The sequence below is a fragment of the Dromiciops gliroides genome, chromosome 5 (assembly GCF_019393635.1).
Source record: "Dromiciops gliroides isolate mDroGli1 chromosome 5, mDroGli1.pri, whole genome shotgun sequence".
NCBI lineage: Eukaryota > Metazoa > Chordata > Mammalia > Microbiotheria > Microbiotheriidae > Dromiciops > Dromiciops gliroides.
The window spans coordinates 211,230,623-211,247,604 of record NC_057865.1 but is presented as its reverse complement, the minus strand read 5'-3'; the positions used below and the strand labels follow the sequence as shown (position 1 = coordinate 211,247,604).

At 38.8% G+C, this 16,982-nt stretch overlaps 1 protein-coding gene across 1 annotated transcript in view; it reads left to right on the top strand.

Annotated features, from left to right (window-relative positions):
- The first annotated feature begins 244 nt into the window (after nt 1–244).
- FAR2 (fatty acyl-CoA reductase 2) overlaps nt 245–16,982 on the top strand; it is a 160,062-nt gene continuing 143,324 nt past the window's right edge. Inside the window, exon 1 of the mRNA XM_043969308.1 lies at nt 245–692. The gene's annotated coding sequence lies outside the window, so the exon portion shown is untranslated. The remainder of the gene's footprint in view (nt 693–16,982) is intronic.

Sequence of the window (16,982 nt, the reverse complement as noted above, 5' to 3'; positions counted from 1 at the left end):
AGCTTTGGACAACTGCCTTTTCTTCTCCACCCCTCCCCCATCAACCAGAAACAGGTCCCCTCCCCCTCTTTTGAACCCCCAGCCCCACAGGGAAAAGCACAACAACACGCAGTCCTTCCCAGAAGAGAGGCCAAGGACTTTTTCCTAGAAGGCTTTCCCCACAGTCACTCCCTCATCATCATTCTCCTCCCCTCCCTCCAACTCCCCCCGAACCCTCCACGCCAAAAAAAAGTGGGCCGGGAGAGGTAACGCATCTGAGAGCATAATCCAGAATGAATGGAAAGATGTTCAGCCCAGGATTCACTCCTTGGGCAGTAGTAACCCGGGCCACAACTCACACTTGCCTACCTAAGATGCTCTGACAAGGGAGAACTAAGGAGCCTCAAGCCCAGAGGCGAACAGTAGTAGTTGTCTGGTAGCCCTTTCTCTCTGCGTCCTCCAGCTCCACTCGTAAAGGTTGCAGCCGCCTCTGAGCTAAAAGGGAGGCAGGCAGTAGCAGCAACAGCGGCGGCAGCAGCAGCAGCAGCAAAGGGGAAGGTAGGAGTAACTTCCTCCCGCTCCGCACCCAGGCTCTGAGCCGGATATTATAGTCTTTGGTTGTAGGAGGAAGACCAAAGAGCTGTGTCCTCGCGGCCGGAGTTGGGTTAATTTGGTGTCTTTCCCTACCCTACTCGGGGAAGTACCGAAATAAGGTAACGCTAGCTGCAGCTTCTTCCCCTAGCCAGCTCCCTTTTTGTAGGCAAAGGTAAGCCGAGCATGGAAAGACAGAGGAGACAGCTTTTGGAGGGTCCAGCCTATGGGGGAACTCAGAAAGAAATGGGTTGGAGCAGTCGGGAGAAAAAAGGCATTCGGGGGCTCCTGGTCTACCTATCACCCACAAGGCGAAATTTGGGGAATTGAAAAATGAAGCTTGTGTCTGGCTTGAGGAGGAAAGGGTGAATTTTAGAAGCATTGTCTTGGGAAGGTTCATTGGCATTTCGGTCATCTTTTGGGGGGCCGGACGCTGGGGAAGGAACTGGGGTTCATCCTCAGTAGGAAGAGACAGTGAAGCACGCCCAGGGTGCGGCCTTGCTAGAGCTGCAGTGGTTCCCCCGGGATATTCCTAGACAGACTGGCAGAAAGGATGCAGGCCTGGGGTGAGCTGAGGAAGAGGAGTGCTCACATACTCAGATTCTGCTTTTCAACCACGAGGCTCAGCTGGGGACAGCGTACCTTGGATATATCCTCAGTCATCTTTACCTAATCTCCAGCCCTCTTAAGATCGCCCCTTGCGTTCCACTTTCTCTTACTTCTCGACCCTTCAGGCAGTCCAAAGAGCAGGTGAAGCAGCTTCCCTGTGCTGTAAAAAGACAACTGGAATTCGTTAAGATGTGACCTGCCCCAGATGGAAGTTTCAAACCTCCCTCTCCCCCTTCCCACCTACTGCCTAGGCATCTTGGAGCAAGACTGGCAAGAATCCGATTAAATCCTCAATCATGTGCTAGTAGGGCTTAGCCCGCTTGGTTCTATAATTTAGGAAGTCCCCAGGCCTCAGCAGCCTAGTTTGTTACGTGTGGGATTTTGCAGAGATTTCTGGGTTAATCGGCCCCACTCTGGGCAGTTAGAGTTTGAATGTTCGTCGAGGAGGGCACACTTACTGTTGAAGCCTTAGCCTGGAGCTGCAGGAATGGTGCCAAACTGTTTTCCCTGCTCTCTATTACCTTTGCTGGTCACTGATGAGATGAAACTGTTGCTTTGCTAAAGTGTGTTGCTTTGTAAGGTGTTTTGGTTTTTTGGTTTTTTTGGTAAGGTGATGTAAGGTGATGGTTATGCTTTACAAGGTTCCCTCTGATAGCACTATTGTGGCTATTGTTTTGAGTGGTTGATTTGTTTTGAGAGCTGATTGAGTCATCCATAAAATGCTAGTTTTCTATTATTCAAGATGTAATAATTCAGGATACTAGCTTTGTCTCTTATTCAGCCACCTACCCTAATTAAAACCTCCCACAGGAGTTGGACCTAAGCAGGAAAATTCAAATTAATTTTAAAAATCAATATGATTATTTCCTGAACTTTAGAAATTTTGGTAGGAGGTTTGACAGGAAAGGTGACAAACAATTATGCACCTGTGAAAGTTTGCAGTTTATTTGGTGGATTTGCCTTTCATTTGGCTTCGGTGTAAGTATGCTATTTGGGTCTAAATATCACAACGCTAAGGGTAAAATATGGTTTTAATTAAACTCCTGTGCACCAGACAGTATTTGCAAATGAGTACATTTAGGAATATGTGTTTTGTAATGAACACAGAGTTGTACAAGTTGAAGTTTCTGTAAAAATGGAGTAAAGATTTTAAGGACCCAGTTTTCATGGCAGTTTCTGACCTGTTTTTTGCGGGGCAATGGGGGTTAAGTGACTTGCCCAGGGTCACACAGCTAGTAAGTGTCAAGTGTCTGAGGCTGGATTTGAACTCAGGTACTCCTGAATCCAGGGCCGGTGCTTTATCCACTGCGCCACCTAGCCACCCCACAGTATATAAGCTTTAAAATACATACTTATATATGGTTTCACTTATGCCTGTAGCTTATATATAATAGTCATTTATCGAAGAAGGGTGGAGAAAAGCAATTCTCCCTCTCCTCCAGATTGAACTCTCTCCTAACTAAGAAAACCAATCAAAACAAATGCAAAACAAAACCATACAGTGGAACATCAGTCAATGTATCCAACACTCTATCTAGCCTGATTGTTGGGGGCTCCTAGTTCATTATGAAGTTCTTCCTAGCTAAATTTCTAATCTCTTAGTTTCTAGACTGTCAGATAAAAGCAAATAATATTCTTCCTACTCCTCAAGTCCTAAATTTCCTGTAAAGATGATTCTCTGTAAGAGATTAAGACCAATCAGATACCAACTTTCACTGGGTAGACAGTGTCAAATTTGTTCCAGATCAAGAAAGAGCTTCTAAAAATATGTGTATAGCTTTTTCTACTTCAAAATGTTTTGGCATTCCCTTATCATATGTAGCCTTTTAGCCATCCCGTAGGATCAAAAAGAAGGCATTTTCCTCCATTTTGAAAAGAAGTCCTCTGTTTTATGTCAATTCTCAATTTCATCATTCACTGCCTTCATCAAATTTGGATTATCTGATATGTATATAACTAATATATATGTGTATATAAAACTACTGATATATATATAGAGCTATGTATATATATAGATGATTAGATATATATGTATGATAGAGATTAGATAGATAGATAGATAGATAGATAGATAGATAGATAGATAGATAGATAGATAGATAGATAGATAGATAGATAGATAGATAGATATGTAACTACTAAGGGTGTGAAAACAATCCGTCCACCCAGGAACCAAGGTAATGGTATCTGGGAGTCTGAAAGTGAAATAAAAACTTATTGTTTACCCTGATATGAAAAGGGGGCTGGGGGAAGGCCTTAATACTTTTCTTCCACATCCTCCTATCCTCCAGAGTTTCAGGTATCACAAATTTCTAGACAGCCCAAAAAGGAAGCACCCAATAAGAAGAAATAAGTAGCCTCTTTATCTGAGATAGAAGTAAGTCTAGACCAAAGCTTCTTAAACTGTGGATCTTGACCCCATATGGGGTTGCATATTGTGGGAGAATGTGGGAGTCTCAAAAAATTTGACAAGAGTAAAAGGTTATATATACCTATTTAAAATTTCTCCAGCAAAAAGGGACTGCAGGGGCAGCTAGATGGCGCAGTGGATAGAGCACCGGCCCTGGATTCAGGAGTACCTGAGTTCAAATCCGGCCTCCGACATTTAATACTTACTAGCTGTGTGACCCTGGGCAAGTCACTTAACCCCAATTGCCTCACTAAAAAAATAAAAGGGACTGCAAATGGAAAAAGTTTAAGAAGCCCCGGTCTAGACCAAATAACAGTCTGAGTGACATGGGCATGCTTGATAAAATGCACAGTAACCTAGAAAATGAAATGGAATAATGTGAGGTCAAGGCCAGGATCCATTAGGGTCAGGTTGTCAAAGAAATCCTCAAGGTAGGCTGTAAGTAATATAAGTTAGGAAGCTGGGATTGTAAAGAGGAAGGTCTAGGGTGCCAGATGAAATTGAGAAAGAGATCAATCTGCTCATTATAAAGTCATTTGAGGAAAGCAAGTAGAATGTAAGATTAGTATAGGAAGATCTTTTATTTTGCTATCATAAGTATTAAGGATAACTTATTTAAATTAAGGAAATAATCTATGAAAAGCCTTATCAAAAATAACAGAAATCAAACACAAATGAATTGTCAGTGAACACTCCAGGCTATGTCAAATGGGAAAGATAACTCCTTATCTCTTTATTATATCTTCAAAAGGGTGGTGTCCTCTAATTTTCTCAGTAGTGGCAGGAATTACTTGCTCCTTTTTCTTCCTTTCTGTTCAATTGCTCTTGGTACATCTTTTGTATTAACCCTTGTTATCCAAATTTTAAAGATGTACATTCCCTTGTTTCACCAAGGCACTCAGGAACTTGTATTCTATTTGCTTCTAAGGTGTCACTTAGAAGAAGGTAAGGAACTAGAGAAATGGGAGTGTAAGAGAATCTGATAATAAAGATGATAAAGAACCTATATTCTTTCCTCTCACAAAAGTGGAAACGTTAACATTACTTACACAAGCTAATCATTTAGATTGTATGCAGAAAATCGAGTTTATAAAATATACTATATGTAAATTCAGGCCATAGAAGTGAGACCCAGAAATTTCAGTTTATGGGAAGAGACACTAATGTAAATGTAGTAAGTTTGACAGGAAAAAAATATATTTATATATTAGAAAAATTTATATATGTATGTATATCATATAAATATATATTTATGCTATTTGAAAAAAGGAAAAACAGAACTTGCAGCATGGTATAGTTGAAGAGTCAGTCAGTAAACTTTTATTGTTTTCTATTGCCCAGCACTGTATTAAGTACTATGGATACAAAGAAAGGCAAAGCACTGTCCCATCTCTCAAGGAGCTCACATTATAATAGGGAAGTTAACATGTAAATAACTAGGTACTGGACATGGAAAATATATAAGGAGTAGATAGAATGTCATGATGTGGAAGGGTGAGATTGGGAAGGGCCTCCTGCAGAAGTCAGAATTTAAGCCAAGTCTTGAAAGAAGCTAGGGAATGTAAGAGGCAAAGGTAAGAAAGCAAAGTATTCAAGTCAGTTAGTCAATAAACATTTATTAAGTACCTTTTATCTTATCTGCCTGGAACAGTGCTAAGCAGTAGGGCTATCAATAGGGAAGGCAAAAGACAGCCTCTGCTCTCAAGGAGTACACAGTCTAATGGGTATGGGGGGAAATGAAAAGACACAGAGGTAGGAAATGGAGTATTGTGTTCAAAGACTGCCAGTAGTCCAAGATAGCTGGATTTAGAGGTAAGTGGACAAAGTAAAGTTTAAGATTACTGGAAAGGTAGAAAGAGACCAGGTTGTGAAAGGCTTTAAAACCCAGAGGACTTTATGTTTGATCCTGGAGGTAATAGGAAGATGATAGAGTTTTTCTGTAGTGGAGTAAATGGTCATACTTGTACTTTAGGAAAATCACTTTAGCAGCTGAGTAAAAGTTGGATGGGAGAGGAAAGAGAATTGAGGCAGGGATTTCAGTGAGATTATTGTAACAGTCTAGGTAAAAAGTGATGAGACCTATACCAGGTTGGTGGCTAAGTAAATGGGGAGGAAGAGATGTTATGAAAGTAGAAACAGCAAGATTTGGAAACAGATGGAATATGTGGAGTGAGTAAAAGTAATGAGTCAAGGACGACTCCACAGCATCAAGGATATAAGCCTTCAAAGGTAAAAGGAAAGTTGGAAAGAGGAAAGGGTTTGGGGGAGGCCAGGTTGGAGGGAAGAAACTGAGTTCTGTTTTGGACAGGATTGTCAAGGATTGCACTAGGAGTCAGAAAACTTGGGTCCCAGTTTTTCTTATCTTGAATTTAAAAGGATTGAAACAGATAATCATGAAATAACTTCACATATAATAATATTCTATTGATCTGTTTTAAATTAAATGGAAAACACTGCAAGTTCATATTCAATTTCACTGTAAATTGTCCTTGACCTATTTACTTGCTTTTCATAATCCTGAGCATGCATTATTGAGGATATTTCTCAATGGTTCCATCTGAAAAGACCTGAAAGTTAATTATTTTGCTGTATTCGCATATGAACACAAAACATATTTTCCCATCCCCCTGTGCTCTATATATGTGTGTGTGTCTATACATACACACACACACACACACACAGAAATGTTCTCAAAGATTGGTAAGTGTACTTTTAAATTAATGAACATAGTTCCAATTAGCACCTGCATTCTTCCTCACAAATCCAAACACAAGCTGAATGAGTTTATTCTATACTTCCTGAATAACAGCAATCTCTTCAAAGTACTCATACCTGAAGAGTGAGACTTAGCTATATGATATAATGGGGAAAAAACTTATCCCTTAGAGGTGGGAGATTTGTGTTCTATAAATGTCTGAGCTGCTCCCTATTTTTGTAACTATGCACTCTGTGTAACTATGTAACTCTGCTTTCATTTCCTCATCTGAAAATAATGGGAAAATAATATCTGAACTACCTACTTCAGAGGATTGTGATGAGGGTAAAAATCTATAAAAATACTTTGAAAAAGTCAATACTCCCATGCAAATGTAGCCTTAAAATTCTAGCCTTTGAAGCCTATGTGGAAAAAAACCCTAACTTCTTCCTTTTCCTCCCAAAGTAGACTGAGCAAAGGTGGTTGAAAGATTAAAAACACAGGTATTGATTTAAAGTTTGTAAAGCATGGTTTAGATATTATCATGTTTGAACTTCACAGAAACCCCACAAAACAAGTATTCTAGTTTTTCTCTATTTACAGATGAAGAAACTGAGGCTTGGTGATTTGCTCAAGGTCATACATCTAGTATCAGATGAAATGAGAACCCAAAGCTTTCTAACTTCAGGCCTAACACTTTATGACATTGCCTCTCAAGTAGACTGGAAAAATCACAGTAAGCCCAACCTGTGATTACCATGGTGTGAAAATTGCAATTAAATTAACTGCAAGGGTCAGAAAAATGGTAAAAATTTCCTATGTCATAAAAATGTGCCTATTTGGGCAGAAACAGAATTAGTAATACAAAGTGATGGGTTAGAAATGATTGTGGATTAAATTTTGGGTTTTCTGGGTATATCTTATAGCAAATTATATAACCTGAAGATTCTGGTTGATACTTTGGTGTAGTAATTCTGTCCATTTATTCCATATCGTTTAACAAATCAGTATTTCAAAGATATGACGCATACATTTCTATAAAACTCCTTAGGGTCTCCCATGAACTCTACAGACCAATTGCAGGGGTTTTAAGCCATTTAAAACTTTCCCTCATCCTACCAAGTTGTCCTTATCTTCTTTAGTTTTTTATGCTTGAAAATAAGGTAAATAAAAAAGAGAAACTGAGGCAGTTGGGCAGAGAGCTTTGTACCTATCCCTTTCGTCTCTCACAACAACTTTGAAAACTCCATCTCATCTCCCCAGCATTCATGCTGAGCCCAACTTCCTTTCCTTTCTAGAGTCTTCCCTATTTTCATAGAATTGATGAAAAAAGCAAGAAATGAAGAGTGGGGGGGATGGATAAAATTATTGTACTAAAATGCTTTGGGTCCATCAAAAAGTTCTAGAATTCATTCATTCATTCTCTCAACCCAATTTTTTCCTTTTTCCTCTAACCTATGAATGGCTGGCATTGTACAATAAATATAGGCCAGAGATAGGTGTCAGGAATTAGAGAGAGAATTTATTTTCTAAGTGAGGAAAAAGGCTTGCAAGCAAGGTGGAGCTATGAACACATGTGCTGGGGCCCTACCCCGGTGGGGGGGGTGGGAAACTGAGGTAGCATGGGAAGATCTTAATACTTATACTAGTGACTTCTCAGTGAATTGTAGCCATAACAATGAGGGAGCAGAAAGCATATGACAATTTTGATTCGCTGCTGGACTTTCCGATTTTGTCCAATGTTTGTCTTTGACCAGAGAACACCTGGTAAATTGTGTGACCAGCCCAGAGTGTAAGATCATCCAGAGGGTGATTGAAAAGGATTGTTGTCCTGCTAAGCTCAAGGCACAACTTGTTTGCTGGGCCTTAGCTCTGGAAACAGAGAATCTAAATTTTACTTTGTCAGTTCATTCATTCATTCATGCGTTCATTCATTCCTTTGTTCAAGTATTTATTGCCTTCAAGTTGCTTATAATCTTGTTGATGAGCCTAAATTAGTAAGCATAAATAGTTCACTAGGCAAGTAATATGGTACATGGAAATAATGCAGATTTTGGAGCCAGGTCACATCTTGTCTTTGTCACCTGTGTCACTTTAATTTTCTGAGTCACCTCTAAAGTTAGCTATAAACATAGGATCCTATGAACTAAAGATTTAATGAGAAATTTTGAAAAGTAGTACACAGTAAGTAGTACAACAATGCCATGGGGGCAGCTAGGTGGCACAGTTGATAAAGCACCGGCCCTGGATTCAGATGGACCTGAGTTTCAGGCCTCAGACACTTGATGCTTACTAGCTATGTGACCCTGGAGAAGTCACTTAACCCTCATTGCCCCAATAAAGAAAGAAAGAAAGAAAGAAAGAAAGAAAGAAAGAAAGAAAGAAAGAAAGAAAGAAAGAAAGAAAGAAAGAAAGAAAGAAAGAAAGAAAGAAAGAAAGAAAGAAAGAAAGAAAGAAAGAAATTTTTTAAAAACCAATGCCATGAAGCTCATAATTCAACACCACAAGCTGAAGTGACAAGAGGATGTTTGTGAAGGAGTATCATCCTCCACCAAGGACATTCTGACCTTGGAGGGAGAACAGTTTGACAGGAGCGGAATAGGGAAGACTTTGTAGGTGGAACTAGAACAAAGGCAAGAATGAAATTGACCTCTTCTGAGGATAATGAATAGCTAAGACTGGTTGGAGTGTGGGTGTGGAAGAAAAACTCAAATATAATAGGACTGGAAGGTTCTTTAATCATCTGGGCCATTTTTCTCATTTTACAAATGAAGAAACTGAAGCCCAGAGAGGTAGAGTGACTTTCCCAAGGACATGTAGTGAGTAAATGGCAGAATTGGGATTCACACCAATGTTTTCTGGTGCCAAGTTTGATGCTCTTTCTACTACTTTTTTGCCTTGCTCAGAATGCCACAGTTAGTCAGTGACAGAGCAAGGCTTAGAAATTAAGGCTTTCTTTTTTTCTGCTGTACAACTTTGCAATCCCGTGTTGTGAAGTTCCTTGAATGCATATTTAAGGATCTTGGATTTTATCCTCAATATAAAGCAATAATAAGCACAGTGCTTAGTGCCATAGTGAGTACTTAATAAATGCTAAATATGTATAAACGATTTTGGGGTGGAATAGCGACTTGAAGGAAGATACATTGACATAAGTGTTCAATAAGAATTGAAAAGATCATAGTTTTAGAGATGAAAGGGGATCTTAATCTGGCTACCTCTTTTTACAGATGAGGGTACTAAGGCCAAGATCCATTAAGTGACTTGTCAAAGGTCATACAACTAAAAGAGGCAGAGCCAGTATCTGAACCTAGTTTTTCTTCAAATCTAATGCTTTTTACATTGCCACATCACTTGAAATTAAATATGAGGAAGCTATATAGAAGACTTGCCATAATCCAGGCATGAAGTGGTGGAAGAGGACACTTTATGAGGCATTCCCTATACTTCTCCCATTTTATGTACCTTTGGTTCTAGACAGACAGACTTTGTATGATGGTTACATCATATAACATTTCCCTCTGAAATGTAGTCTTCCACATCTAAGCCAAAAATCTCAGGTCTTTTTCATATGAATTATTCCTTGTCACATCACTGTTCTGTATTTTATAAAGTTGATTTTTTTAAAAGTCAAGTATAGAACTTTACATTTGCTTCCCATTAAATTTCATCTTTGTGTCTAGATTCAGCCACTTATTCTGTCAACCTTTTCATACTCAATTTTGTCATCCAGCATGTTAGCTATCTTTTTTGGTTTTGTGTTATTTGCAAACTATGTAAGCATACCATCTATACCCTCATCCAACTTAATAATAAAAATGTTGGCATTTGTTAAGCATCTACTATGTGTAAAGCACCGGATACAAAGACAGTTTTGTCAAAAGTCTCTCTTAAAGGAATTTTCTTAATAGTTAGGGACCTCAATAGCTAACATTTGTATAGCATGTAACTATGTGCCAGACACTTTACAATTGTTATTTCATTTGATCTTCAAAACAACCATAGGAAGGAGGTAATATTATTATTCCCAATTTTACAGTTGAGGAAACTGAAGCAAATGGGTTAAGCAATTTACCCAGGGTGTTTGAGGCCAAATTTGAAATCCTCCTGATTTCAAACTATCTTTATTTATTTATACTATCCATTTCACCTAGAAATATTCCCAGCAAGTAACTGGTCAGTCTCCACCTTAACACCTATTCAGAACATCCATTCCACTTCTGCACAGTTCTAATCATTAGGAAGTATTCTATCAAAAGAAAATCTATCTCTTTGTCACTTCAATTTAGTTCTGCCCTTTAGGGAAGGAAAACAAGTGTAATCCTTCTCTGTGACAGTTATGAGGATAGCTATAATGATAATCTACTGGGGAACTTTCCCTTTTTCTGGAACTCTGTTCCTCTATTAATTCAACTTAAGTTCAACTTGGGAATCTGTATTATACAATAACTAAAATTGAACTTTCAGTTCCCCAAAAACTTGCAGGTCTTTTTCACATGAACTATTTCTAGTCGCATCACCAGTCCGTATTTAAATAGTTGATTTTTTTTAAAAGTCAAGTTATGAATTTACATTATTCCTATTACATTTCATCTTCTTTGAGGATAGGTTCACCACCTTATTCTGTCAACTTTTTCAAGACCCAATTTTGTTATATAGTATGTTAGCTATATCTTTCAGTTTGCATCATTTGCAAACTTTGTAGGCATACCATCTATACCCTCATCCAACTCAGTGATAAGAATATTGAATAGCACTGGTCTGGGGGACAGTCTTCTAGAGCAAAGCTTCTTAAACTGAGGGTTGTAACCCCTTATGGGGTGATGTAATGGAATATGGGGGGGTCACAAAAATTGGCAGTAAATGTTTGATTTGTATACCTATGTACCTGGGGTCACATAAAAATTTATCTAGCAAAAAGAGGTTGCAAGTGGGAAAAGCTTAAGAAGCTCTGTACTAGAGAGATGGTTCACTAGGTGTGTTGTGAATTTAAACCAGCATTTGCACATCTGCCTTCTACACACTGTGTGGGCGTTACATTTGCAATCACATGTACATATGTGAATCTTTCTACTCTATTGTAGCGTTGCCAACTTAAATGTTCAGTGTGCAGTGATTCCTCATGGGAAAGAATACTTCATCATAAGCAAAAAATAAAAATAAAAATAAAAAATAAAATAAAATAAAACCGTTGCATAAATGACCTCCCTCTAGGTCAGAGGTTCTTAACTTTTTTTCTGTTATGGACCCTTTGGCAATCTGTGGATCTCTACTCAGAATGATTTCAATTAATTGAAGGAAATGCTAAATTTCAGTTAGAGGCTCATGGAAAAAAAATGTATTTTTATCGAAGTTCATAAACTTCTTGAAATGAGTGTGGGTCTATGGGCCCCTAGTTAGGAACCTTTGTTCTAAGTTATGATTGTTCTGGGCTGAGCCTGAGTCAGGCCAGCCCCTCCCGCCCCAGTTGTTTAAATACAATAAATGAAGGAAATTAAGTACTCATAGTTCATTCAACTGTTAACAAATGAAGATTTACTTAGCCATAGCAAGGAAAGAATATTTGACAAAGATGATAGATACCTAGATACATAGATACATAGATAGATTTGATCAATCAAGAATGCCACAAGTTGATTCAGCTGAGTAAAGCTCCCCTACATCTGATTAGTGCCTAGAGTTTCTTAGAGATATTTTGTTCTCAGTGAACAAGGAAATGATGTCAACAGCCTGAACCTTAATTTTCCTGAGTCAAGCGAGTCTCAAAAGATAGTTTCAGTCCCTTGTAAGGAAAAACTAAAATAACTTGATTGGGGGTCAGAAGTCAAGCTTCTTCTAACAGACATTAATCAATTCCCCAAGTTACATGTAAAAATTTTTTTTCACATTTATTTTTTAAAACTTTGTGTTCTAAATTTTCTTCTTCCCTCCCTCCTCAATCCTTCCTACGCAATCAAGCAATTCAATATAAGTCATACATGGCCAGTTAGGCAAAACATCTTCACATTAGTCAGGTTGTGAAAGAATATAGACAAAATAACTTTAGAAAGAGGAACTAACAAATAAAATTATAATTCAATTCATATTCAGATACCATCAGTTCTTCCTGTGTTAATAGTCTGCATTTTTCATACATCCTTCTGATAGCATCCTGCTCATCATTTCTTTCACAATTACTATTGCTAACTGTATTACCCTCCATCCTTTTCCCTCCCCTTGATATTTACTCTATTTTCTATCTTCTTTCACCCTATCTCTCCTCAAAAGTGTTTTGCTTTTTACTGCCCCCTCCCCCAATCTGCCCTCTTTCCTTCACCTCTCCCTGCCATCCCCTTCCCCTCCTACTTTCCCTAAGGGAAACATATATTACTATACTCACTTGAGTGTGTATGTTACTCCCTCTTTGAGCCAATTCTGATGAAAATAAGGCTCACTCACTCCCCGCTCCTTCCCCATCTTCCCCTCCACTCCATAAGCTTTTTCTTGTTTCTTTTATGTGAGCTACTTTACCACCCCTCCACCTCTCACTTTCCCTTAACTTTATTTTAAAGATGTCATCATGGGTCAGTTAGATGACACAATGGACAAAGTACCAGCCCTGGACCCAGAAGGCCCCAAGCCCAAATCTGGCCCCAAACTACCTGCTCCACCAAAAACAAGGATAAACAAAAAATAAATGCTTTATAGATGTCATCCCTTCATATTCAATTCCCACCTATGCCCTCTAAATATATTCCTTTCAGTTGCCCTAACTAATACTGAGAAAGTTCTTATGAGATAGAAGTATTATCTTCCCATGTAGGAATGTAAATAGTTTAACCTTTTAATATCCCTCATGATTTCTTTTTCCTGTTTACCTTTTTATGCTTCTCTAGGGTCTTGTATTTGAAAGACAAAGTTTCTATTCAGTTCAGTTCTTTTCATCACAAATGCCTGAAATTCCTCTTTTTCATGGAAGTCCCATTTTTTTCCCTTTAAAGATTATACTGGGGCAGCTAGGGGGTGCAGTGGATAAAGCATCGGCCCTGGATTCATGAGGACCTGAGTTCAAATCCAATCTCAGGCACTTACACTTACTAGCTGTGTGACCCTGGGCAAGTCACTTAACCCTCATTGCCCCAGTAAAAAACCAAAACAAAACAAAATAAAGATTATACTCAGTTTTGTTGGGTAGGTGATTTTTGGTTGTAGTCCCAGTTCCTTTGTCCTCCAAAATACCATATTCCATGCCCTCTGATCTTTAATGTAGAAGCTGCTAGATCTTGTGTTATCCTTAATGTAGCTCCATAGTATTTGAATTCCTTTTTTCTTGCTGCTTGCAATAGTTTTTCCTTGACCTGGGATCTCTGGATTTGGCTATAATATTCCTGGAAATTTTCCTTTGGGGATCTCTTTCTGGATGTGATTGGTGGATACTTTCAATTTCTATTTTACCTTCTGCTTCTAGAAAATCAGGGCAATTTTCCCTGACAATTTCTTGAAAGATGATGTCTAAACTGTTATTTTGTTCATGGCTTTCAAGTAGTCCAATGATTTTCAAATTATCTCTACTGGATCTATTTTCTAGGTCAGCTGTTTTTCCAAGGAGGTATTTCATATTGCCCTCTATTTTTTATTCATTTGGATTTGCTTTATTGTGTCTTGGTTTCTCATAAAGTCACTTTTATTCAGAGACCTTTCGTATCTCCTTTTCCATTTGGCTTTTCAAGCTGTTGACTTTTTCTCATGAGTTTCCTGCATTGCTCTCATTTCTCTTTCCATTTTTCCCTCTACCTCTCTAAATCTTCCCTCTATCTCTCTTTCTCTTCAAAGTGCTTTTTGAGTGCTTCCATGGCCTGAAACCAATTCATATTTTTCTTGGAAGCTTTGGATGTTGGAGCTTTGACTTTGTTATTATCTTCTTCTAAGGGTGTATTCTGGTCTACCTTTCCCCGAAAGAAGCTTTCTATGGTCCGCTGCTTTCTTTGCCTACTCATCTTGACCACTATTTCTTGGCTTTTAACTCCTCCTCCTCCTCCTTCTTCTTCTTCTTTAGGGAGGCAATTGGGGTTAAGTGACTTGCCCAGGGTCACACAGCTAGCAAGTGTTAAGTGTCTGAGGCTGGATTTGAACTCAGGTACTCCTGAATCCAGGGCCGGTGCTCTACCCACTGTGCCACCTAGCTGCCCCATAACTCCTTCTTAACATGTAGTGCTGCTTCCAGGATGCACTGTCCTAAGCTACAATGGGTCTCAGGGGGTCATTAGGTTCATTCTCAGCCCGCCTGGCCTTTAAGTAACCATGGCCCACTTTCTCTTAGACCCAGAAGCAGATATCTGATTGAAATTTGATTCTCTATGGTCGGAAACTTGGTGTGCCTGTGCCCTTCCCCCACTGGGCTGCTGCTGCTCAAGTTTACTTACTGATTTAGAATATGTGTCCTCCACCTGAGCTCCAGCAGAGACTGTAGTTATTTCCCCCCCACCACTAGACCTCCTCACTGGTCCATGAGTTGAGTTTCAGAAATCACTAAAGATTCTGAGGCTCTGGAGATGCAGCCTAGATGGGGATGTATCTGTGCCACATGCTGAACCCCTCTCTCAGTCCAAACAGCAGGTGATCCCAATCACCTAATTAAACCATCTTTGGCTGGAAAATAGTCTCACTCTGTTCTTTTGTGGGTTATGCTGCTCCAGGAGTTGTCTTATGGCATTATTTTTGGAGAGTGTGAATGGGTTTGTCCCAGCCTTTCCTCCACCTTCTTGGTGATGCCCCAAGGTAGTATCACTGTCAATCAAAGTAAAAAATAATTAATTGCTTTTTTTACCCCATACAAATTTTTTTCCAAGTAATTATCTTAAAAGGAAGAAGGAAGAAAACATCTGGGAATTGATAAGCAAAGGAAGATTGGTCTAGAATACCAGCTTATTTATCCAAATATACATATCAATCACATGTGCTTCTTTTCCTTTATTTACAGCTACTTGTGAAATTTTTCTGGGTAGAAGTTACTAAAAGTGATCTCCTAGAGTAATTATTCAGTTGTACTTTTATGGTTTCCATAAAAATGCGGGGTTAAGAGCAAGTAGATAAGGAATGTGAAAGGGAGTATTTTGCAAGGAGATAAAAAGCTATTCCAACTTGTAGTTTGAAAAGATCAATAAAGAGAGAAAAAAGAGGTTTCTTCCCTGATTGTTCCAGAAGATCTCTGAATCTGAATCTAGAATCTTTTTATGAATTTATTTATTTTTTAAATAATAAATATTTTTATTTAAAATTTTTAATTCCAAATTTTATTCCTCCTTCCCTCCCTCCCCTCACTCCTCCCTAAAACTCTAAGCAATCAGATATAGGTTATACATGTGCAATTATGCAAAACACTATCATATTAGTCATTTTGTATAAGAAAACTTAAAAGTAAAATGAAAGTGAAAAATAGCATTCTTCAATCTGTGTTCAATCAATATCAGTTATTTCTTTGGAGGTGGATAGTATGCTTCATTATTAGTCCTTTGGGATCATTGTATTACTTTGTAATGCTTTGGATCATTGTATTGCTTAGAATACTTAGTCATTCACAGTTTTCATCAAACAATATTCTGTCACTGTACACAATATTCTCTTGTGAACTTTGAATTTTGAACCTCAACTTTCTCCAGTTTTATTCAGTACTGTGAAAATCAACTGGGGACAAAGTTAAGATAATTAAATTTATTGCTATACAATAAGTCTTACAAGTTTTTAAATCTTTAAAAACTGTTTTTGTGTAATGTCATAATTTTACCTCAATTTCTTGTTTGCAAGATTTGGATATATGTTCTTTAATTATTCCTTGTGAAATTACATTGGATATTAAGAATAAGAGGGGAGCACAAAGCCAATATGGGGAAGGAAAGTCAGTGATTCACCTGGTCTATCCTCAAAACCCGTTGAAATACCTTTAAATACTGCCATAAGGCAATTCCTGGAGCAGATCCAAAGATAACCTAGAAGGTTGGCAGGAAAGGTCTGTTGTACTGGGGTAAGAGTGGAGCACAGTCCAACAAAGACTGGGCCCCAGAAAACCAGGAGCAGGCCTTGGGAACCACTGAATCAGGAGTGCAGCATTGTTGTTTGTCCTTCATTCTAGAAGAAGACCATGACATCAGGGTGATGTCATGAATTGGATTTAAGTGAGGGAGGGCTGGGGCAGCTAGGTGGCACAGTGGATAAAGCACCAGCCCTGGATTCAGGAGTACGTGAGTTTAAATCTGGCCTCAGACACTTGACACTTACTAGCTGTGGGACCCTGGGCAAATCACTTAACCCCCATTGCCCTGCAAAAAAACCCAAAAGACTAAGTGATGGAGGGCTGTGCAAGGTCACTAACTTCACTTTCTCCTCCAGAACCATCTGGGTACAGTGGTGAGATCAGGAAGACTGGAGATAGTCCCAGATGTCTAAGGTAATTTGACTTGGCCAGGGTCACATAGCTAGTTAAGTGTTTGACATGAGATTTGAACTCAGGTCCTCCTGACTCCAGAGTCAGTGCTTTATCAACTGTACCACCTAGCTGCCTCAAGAAGCACAGCAATTGCTTCTGGAACTCTTAGCTCAAAGATGTTAAGAGGGAGGGATCAAACAAGTGGTCAAAAGGAGATTACAAAGGTCTCTTTGCTGGCACCAAGGCTGGACTCTATTGCTTGAGTATGCTCAAATGCATACTGAAGTGCTAGGTAG